This window comes from Ciona robusta, chromosome 10, assembly GCF_009617815.1.
Source record: "Ciona robusta chromosome 10, ASM961781v2".
Lineage (NCBI taxonomy): Eukaryota > Metazoa > Chordata > Ascidiacea > Phlebobranchia > Cionidae > Ciona > Ciona robusta.
This window is the reverse complement of record NC_143244.1, coordinates 1640621-1649445: the sequence shown is the minus strand read 5'-3', so window position 1 is coordinate 1649445 and position 8825 is coordinate 1640621.

The window sequence follows — 8825 nt, the reverse complement described above, 5'->3', positions numbered from 1 at the left end:
GACAAAACAACTTACACAAGAGTTCTGTATGGGTAGCTTACAGTACGAAGCGATGGCTGTACTATTACCCTTCTTCTCGTAGATTCTGTTATCAGTTCTTCTTTACTGTAGTAACCTATTGACGACAACAGTACTTACAACGCTGTCGGCGAAAAACGCAGTCACGGCTCAATTACCTTGAATAGAAGAATAGACTGAAACAATACAAATGTAATTTAAGTTTCAATTTTGAATTGTATCAGTTTTATTATAAACTATGGCTGTTTCTCGCCTATAGCAATACCAGTATAAAGCACTGTAGGGTAAGATAGATACATTTAGCGCTTAATATCCCATATTTCTTAATCGAGCTTTTAGCAAATAACAACGCACTTTTAGGATCGGGACCTACAGTTTTCTAAAACTGTAACAATTCTTTGTTTACTTTTAAAAAGGACGTTGGAAGATAATAACATGGGCATCTTTCCCCAGCGTACTATATGTTACTACACGTATGTGTGTTAACACAGTTATATCGCTGTAAGTTGAACAGCGAGTCGCTATTTTCTCTAAACTTTGACAGATTAATCAACACGTGCTTATTATTTACCGTTACTTATAAAATTTACCATATATGGCAATCTGTGTTACGTCATAACTAGCTGGGTTCGCTGAATCATTGCGTAGTTATGGAGAAAATCGCTTTTAAAAGGAAGAAACTTGAACGTTTTATGCGCCAACTTCTGATTTAAGACTGTTAAAAATTTGTCGCCGAATGATGTAAGACCCCCACAAATTATATCCTAAGTGAATCACCCATTTAATGTGTTCTGTCCCATGACCAAAAGGGTGACTGTCGGGTTAAAATCGTGTGAAAAGTGGATTACTATAGATTGACAAAGTTATTGAATACTCTGTGAGCAGGAATAGTGTTGTGAGTGTTTTGTTGTGACTGAATATTGGTATAAAATCGCTTAAAGCTTTTGTTGACATACTTGAAACTGTTATGTATTGAGAAATGGATTGGACCAAGACGTCATAACACCTTTACAACCGCTAGTGTTTCACCACTGAAGGTCAAAGAATATTGTTTACTTTGAGAGATAGAGTTACGAATTATTCTATGGCTGTTATCCAATTTCACGGTATACCAGCAACAGTCTGAAAACAATGTGCTTACATATGCAGCACCCACTAACGGGCAAACACACTTAACAGCAATTTCTCCAACACAGTGGTATTTAATGGTTTGTCCAAATTGTCAGCGGTATACTAAAAATAATCACCTACGAAGTTATATATGTGATAACGTGTAAGCCTGGAAAATATGTACAAATAAAACACCTGTGTTATAACAACTGTCGTTGCCCCGCCACAAAAGGATACCGAGGTTACGTTCATCCATTCACACCCTTTAATCCATTCAAATTCAGTTATGGTTATGCAATAATGCTCCAATAAAGCACCACCACTGAAAATTTATCAATCAATTTCAGTTCAGACTTCAAACCAGCTCCAAAAGTTCTTGTCGTAATGTCAACTGTACCTCGCCCCTCTTCACAGGTTTAAAAGGCCAATTGAAAGCAGGGAGTTCAAACAGAACCGACGACCACATAAAGAGATGGTCGTATGATGCTGACTGGGTAGGCCACAGCCCGCAGCTGCGTACTTGTACTTATGTCATTACACAGAAAGCAAAATCCGCCCGTGTATTTTACTACAACCAAGCTTTGCAATTATCCTACCTAAATTATCACCGTGCCTAAACGTAATATAGCCACGACGGCCGACGGCGGACAGTGAAAATAACAGCGTTTCATACAGGACATCATATTTTGCACTGTTTTATCGTTTTCCTTTGAAATTAACAACCACGAATGTGAACTACATATGACATGCGTGCGACCGTGGAAATTTTCCGTCTCTCAAAAATGCCCATCATTCTATAACAGCTGCGTGTATTGCAATCATTATAGAATAGCCCAATCTTACCTTACAGGTTGCAGAATAAAAGACTTAGAACATGAAGATCGCTGGCAATTATACGCCCAAGGGATATTGTGGCCATGGTTTGGCAAATACCTTGTTCATATAATCTAGTATTTCGTAAACATTGCACTATCAAGGTTGCTACTCGGTCGAACCGTTATTTAGGTAGGCCTCGGCAACATATAAGACTGCTGGATACCAATTACCATTAACACATGATATCCTATATTTTCTAGTCGTGTTTTAACAATTAACAACGCTCTTTTAAAATTGTGAGGTACGGTTATATAACTTTGTAAACGTACTTTGTTTTATACCAAATGAGCCGAAAAAAGGAGAATAATAAAATTGAGCATCTAAACCGAACCTATATACTATACATGAAGGTGGTAAACAAGCCTTATAGGTGCAATAAATGCCTGGCGTCTGCTGTGTTGACTGATACTAATTGGCAAAGAGGTGAAAACCGTGACCACGAATTTCAAATTCTTCAGGAAAGCTCAATTTCTAGCAAATTAGACAAAGACGGATTCCTCTATCAAGTAAATATGTTAAGCAGCGAAGTGCGGCTGTTTATTTAAGCAACCAGAAAAGCAAGATTGAGCCGAGTGTTTCGAGGCATGGACGTGAAATATTATACCATAGGGCGGCGATGGTCGAGGATTTTTTGCTTGTGTTAGGTGTAAACACACGTCCACACAACGGAAGGATAGCCTCTTAATTCTTATACTCGTATCCTTGCTGTATTGACACGAGCAACAAACATGGCATAGCTTGCCAGCGTAGCTAAGCCACGTAAACTTCACAATATAGAGAGACATGCGCGCACGAATGAGACAGAAAATCCGAAAATCAGACGAGTTTAAATTTTCTTTTCACGTTTTTAAACGGATCACAACGTGTAAGTATGTAACGCGAAATACGCTAAATTGACATGATTCTTGTGTATATATAGTACTGCGGGGCAAGAGGGGTATACTGTTCGCACTTAATATCCCATATTTTCCAATCGGGTTTTTAACAATTAAAATCGCTTTTTTATAGTCGCGGGAATACGGATATATACTTCTGTAATTTTTCTTTGTTTACCACCAAATAGACCAATAAAAAAAGAATATGAAAACATAGAACATCTTACTGCAACCTGAAACAAGTACCGGCGAGTAATTTAAAAAACGTGCCATTTCAAAATTTAGTATACACGTGTTGAACAGACCAAAACGTGCAAGAATATGACGTGAAACCGCTGAATTCGGATGTTGTTTCTACCGATACAGCCGAGTCATTGAAATATTTCGCACGTGGGTGTTGCATTGACTTGTCACGCATTCGAGCCGCAGTGGGAACGTGTGGTTGCAGACAACCAAACCACTAGACACTGTGACCCTGGGGTCGAGACCCGGGCTAAGGGGTTCCATGTACACCCCTATACAGAAGCCTGATGATCAAGCCACCCACGTGACCCGAACACTTCCGGAATCACTTGGGCGGAACGGCGACAATGGGCAAGCGGTATCGGTGTCTGTCGACACGACAAAAATACGAATTGGTGCGGCTTTTAAAAAAATCTTCCCCCTTTTGACGAGCACATTCCATGCGAATAGACAAAGAACACACGCAAAGTGGAAATAGATTCCACCGCTAGGTAATGGTTTATAGTTTTTTTACAGATCACGGAATACCTATAGCTGATTATATTTAACCATGCTCTTAACATAATTATTATACTTTTAATATATATTTTTGCAAATAAAAGTCGAATATTAAAGCAACGAAGAAAACGGAATCAACAGCATAACTACAGCCGTTAAATTACGCTATTAATAAAATACATGAAATGAAAAAGAGCGTGCTGAGATAAAATCGTGGCTCTTGCTACGTTAAAAATGGATACAGTTCAAACGCTACATATATACCAGCACGTAACGCCGGGCATTCCAACGTCCCACGCCCCCCACGCTTCATTAAACGGTTATAAAATGGCGATCGTGTGAAATCAGCAGAAGGACTTTAACTTAGATCGACGAGACGTGCGTAACGTCGTCTTCTCCGTCGAATTCACATTGAAAGGGGACGCAAATGTAAAAATAGAAGCAAAAAAGTTGAACAATAACATTGCAATACATCAAAAGGGAGTCATGTATGTACCTTCTATTTTGGTTCTATCAATGTTATGGAGCACCCCATCGTTCATTAGCAGGAAAACAATACGATAAGGATGGAAATCGTCTGGTTATCTGTTTCCTGTTAATCTTGTGTTTAATTTGGTCATGACGGGAAATAGACGAGACAGAGCTAGTAGTTAGATATCAGAGAACCCGGGTATATGAATAACGTTTGGCTATACGGTTCATGGCACATTTACTCATAATATATAAGAAATATTCAAAGCTGTGATTAGTTTAACTGATGTATAAGATGGTTAGGATTCTTGCACGCCCCCAAGTTAAAATAGCTGGTTCAATATAACGAGACAATCTACTATTCCATTTGGAAATTATATGTGCGGTAACGAAGAATACATTTAGTGGAAAACAACGAATATAGGGTCGGATTAACAGTAAAATGAAAGTGCCAATTTACCTTTCGTACAACTAATTTATTATAACATATTAGTATACTTGTGTCTTAATGGCGACTATACATTAAAGCAGAGAATATACAAATAGTACTTTGGGGTAAAATGAATTCCATTACCATAACATCCTATGCTTCTTTATCGTGTTTGCAACAATTAACAACCCTTTGATATATACATATCAAAACACATCCCATCTTACCCCGACCTATACTATATATGGAAATACCTAAAATACGGGAAACTTGAGAGGCGATATATAACTTGCTGTGTGTAATTATACAAACAATTCAAAGGTTGAATAATTATGTAATGATTGAAACTTAGGAAACCAGGAATGGCAGCACACAAGGAGGTATACCGCACTCAAATGAGGTTGCTGACATTTTATATAATCTCTCTCATCGCTGTCGGTATAGAAGCTTAATACACATCGTAATCCACGAGTGTGGAGGGCGGGTATGGTAATAGGGTAAAAGGGGGGATATGGTAATTGGGTAAAACGCGATTAATGAAATGAAAGGCACCTTGCCGAGATCACAGGTCACGGACGGCTTGGTGAAACGTATTAACTTCCAGGAGATAACAGTAGCGGCTTAGTCGATATTTGATCCGTTTCTTACACTTTCCCTTACAACATCAAAACTGTGAAATGCGTCACACAAAACCACACTACGTCAATAAAAGCAATGTTAAGTAGGCTCGGCCGATCCTGACATTTTCTACAGTTTATGTAACAAAAGAAGCGATCAATATTTGAAGGAATTAGTTAAATGGCCTTACCCTGTATGTCGAGTGTGACAGAAGAGTTATTTCTGAATGAGTGTTTCTCTATACGAATGTAGGACATTACTGAGGGTAAATTGATGGACGGTAAACGAACAATAGAATATTTTTGACTTTTGAATATACAAACTATTGATACGCATAAAATGCATGACTAAAAGCCTAATTCTGGCCTAATAAAAACATACCCAATACGTATTCTCTACTAATAAATTGTGTGCCATTTTAAAATCATTTACAGTAATAGGTACAGTATATACAGTGTTCTTAGAATACATTTTATACAACAACCAATTTACTATTTACAACGTTTTAACTTCTGACATCACTGAAGCTGGGTTTGGTTTTTAAACCGAAACTTTCAAAATGAAGACAATCGTATTTTGTATGGCCTTTTGCGTTTGTATTGAGATTAAATCAGCACCGTTATTGTCATTTCAGTTTGAAAGCATCTGCCGTAAACAATCAAATTCACAATCGCCTCTTAGAAAGCATGAAATGCGAAATTCTCTTTGAGCCCTCGACACGGGAAAATAACACACATTTCATGCACCATTTAACTTCGCCAAGTCGTGGCCACAATTTAGCTTTTTGTCGATAGTTGCCTAAAATGCGCCCGACGTTTTTCGGGTCGGAAAACGGTTTCCGCATCTGGATATTTCCTATATTAGCATTTTCCATAAACCTAACTGACTCGCTCGGAAAATTTAAAAACGAGTGCAAGAAAAATGCCTTAAAGGTGGAAAATGGCTGATTTATTACTACCGCTTGAAATTTCTCAGTTTTGTAACGAAATCCTTCGGTGACAGGTTGGGCAAAACAACACACAAAGGTGTTTGGACAGAACCAATTTGTCATGTCAATTACTCGAGGACTTTAACTGTTATAACGGAAAGCAAAGGTTCAGCGTCCCGACCCAAGGAGCAACACAGCTTTACGTTTGATTTGGTTTGAAGTAAAAAATTACAGAATCCTTGGAACTCGGGAGCATAACCTGTTTATTTGGCGAGCCGCTTTAATTGTCCAAACGCTTTTACCAATTTTCGTGAGTCACCGACGACTGTCATAATCCAGTTATTTTGCGTCGTTACACCAAACACGGGCAGGAACAAGGCCGAGTTGTTTGCAATCAAAGCAAGAAGTTCGAGGGGAAAGTGACCTATAGCAATGGGTCGTTACAATTATTGGCAAAGTCCATGGAAAGTGGTTGTTATTGACGGGGTGATGGTATCTGCTGAATTTACAACTCAAAACGATTCTCTCACGTCAGGAAATGGAACTATGTTTTCCGTCAAACAATGAATGAAAATTGTTCAAAAGAATAGCGCTTACGTCACAGAATATCACACTTTAGGTCTAATCGCTCATAAATTCATGAAGTGAACTTTGACCGACTACCAGAAGCGTCGAACAGCGTAAAAATAAAACGTGATATACGGCATGCGAAAAATGGAGCGTGCAGTAATTAAGCCGAAAAGCATGGATTAATGACGAAACGACACTCACGCCGATACAAAGGCATGTATTTGGCGCATTAATATTGCAGAAACATTCTTAAAGAAATAAATTCGTAGAAGAATCTGCAACTATAGTTTCGAATGAAATATAACCATGTAAGAATCATATTTATAAAATGCAACAACGTAATATACCCTGGCCCAATAAGCACGCGCTGACATGACCCGCAAGGCACCTTGTCACGAAAATGAAATGGTAAAAGTTGAAAGTATATACACACATTTGTAATTCTATCTGACAACGAAGAGGCGTATATACACGCAGCTGTTGGTGCTTTAAAGTAGCGACAGTCAAAACAGATAAATGTCCTCTCGTACGTCATTCAAAGTTTGGAAAATTAAGTTTTCGATATAAAAATCTATTTTCGTCTTCTTTGACTCGCTAGCGTGCTGTGGACTCATCTTGAGACGTCTCGCTTTCGTTGAGGGGTCAAACTGCGTACGTCAAGTCAAAAGTGCATTGAATTCTGCGGCGTCTAAATATAAATCGCGCAATAATATTTCGCCTTGTCGTGCAGTGCGTTGGCAATAATGCAGCAAACCGTAAGCTCTCGAAATAGAATTGGTAATTTACTCTGTGGGATTTCTACGCACACCAAACATAGTAGTGGTGCATATAATGATAGCGACATCTATCGGATATTGGCAAGTGCACAAGAATGAAGAAAGAAACTAAATTTATTTTCCAAGTTCGAATCGGGTCAAATATTTTATAATACACGCAATGGTGTGGAAGTATAATGAAATGTAAATACGACGACCATTGTCTTTTAGCCCTTTGTGTTGGTATATATATATATATATATATATATGTTATAGTAGTTAATGCGGTACGTTACCATGAACATAAAATAAATGGCTGTGAACATGAAGCATGAAGGATAGTGGGGTGGGGAAAGACGGGACCGTATGATATCCAAGTATCTTGTTTTAAACAATTAACAATGGTCTTTATTGGAGTCGCGAGGAAACAAATTTTATAGTTTGTGTTCTTGGTTTACTACCATACGGGTCGGAAGAATAGAATAAAAAAGTGGCCCATCTTCTCCCACCCTACTTTATTTAATATTTCCTCGTCGTGTGGACGCTTTTTTAGATTTGAAAATACATTGCGTTGAAACTCATTTCGTGTTTTAAAAAAGATACCTAAATGAATATAGAGTAGGGTGGGGAAAGATGGGACACCTTTTATCTTCATTTTCTCGTTCCATTAAGTAATAAACAAAGAATATTCAAAGAAATATAAAACCGTATCCTCACGACTCCCATAGACCAATGTCAATTGTTTAAAATACAATCAGGATGTTTGGATATTATGTGTTAAAGGTGTCCCATCTTCCCCCACTCTACTATACATAAAAGGCATGTTATACGAGTTGCGCGTCTCCTAGTAGTTTTTATTGATATGTTCTTCATTGTGTGCCTATAAAGAGACAAATACATATTATGTCGCGTGTGCGTGATGGCGAACGATAATGGATTGAAACCGTTCCTGTTCTGTTGTGAATTTGATATCATTGAATAAGTAATTTAAAACGGTGGGCGTTAGTTTTCTGTTGACGGACAAACTTGTTCAAATTATAGGCAGGGCAAAGAAGAATGGAGCGTGAAAAGTTTTCGGGTAATTATAGTGAATGTTTACACTTACGAAGAATGGATAATTGATCAAACTTTTTGGCTGAACAAGTGCGACACGGTATGTTCTTTATTTCAAAGTTTTAAATGATTATGTTACAAGAGTGAGGGGAAATAATTATGTCGCAATAACGATGACGCGGCATCAAATTAACATACAAAGAAAGAAGTGTTTGCGTCTCTGACGAAATGTCTTTTGAAAGTTTTTAAATCGTCATTAAAATAACGGACCCAAATACAGAGAAATATGTATTAAATTAGAGTCACACACAATATTTATAGCTACCACCGCGCGTAGGTAAAAGCGTTGTACTACAATCGCAACAGCAACTCAATTACTC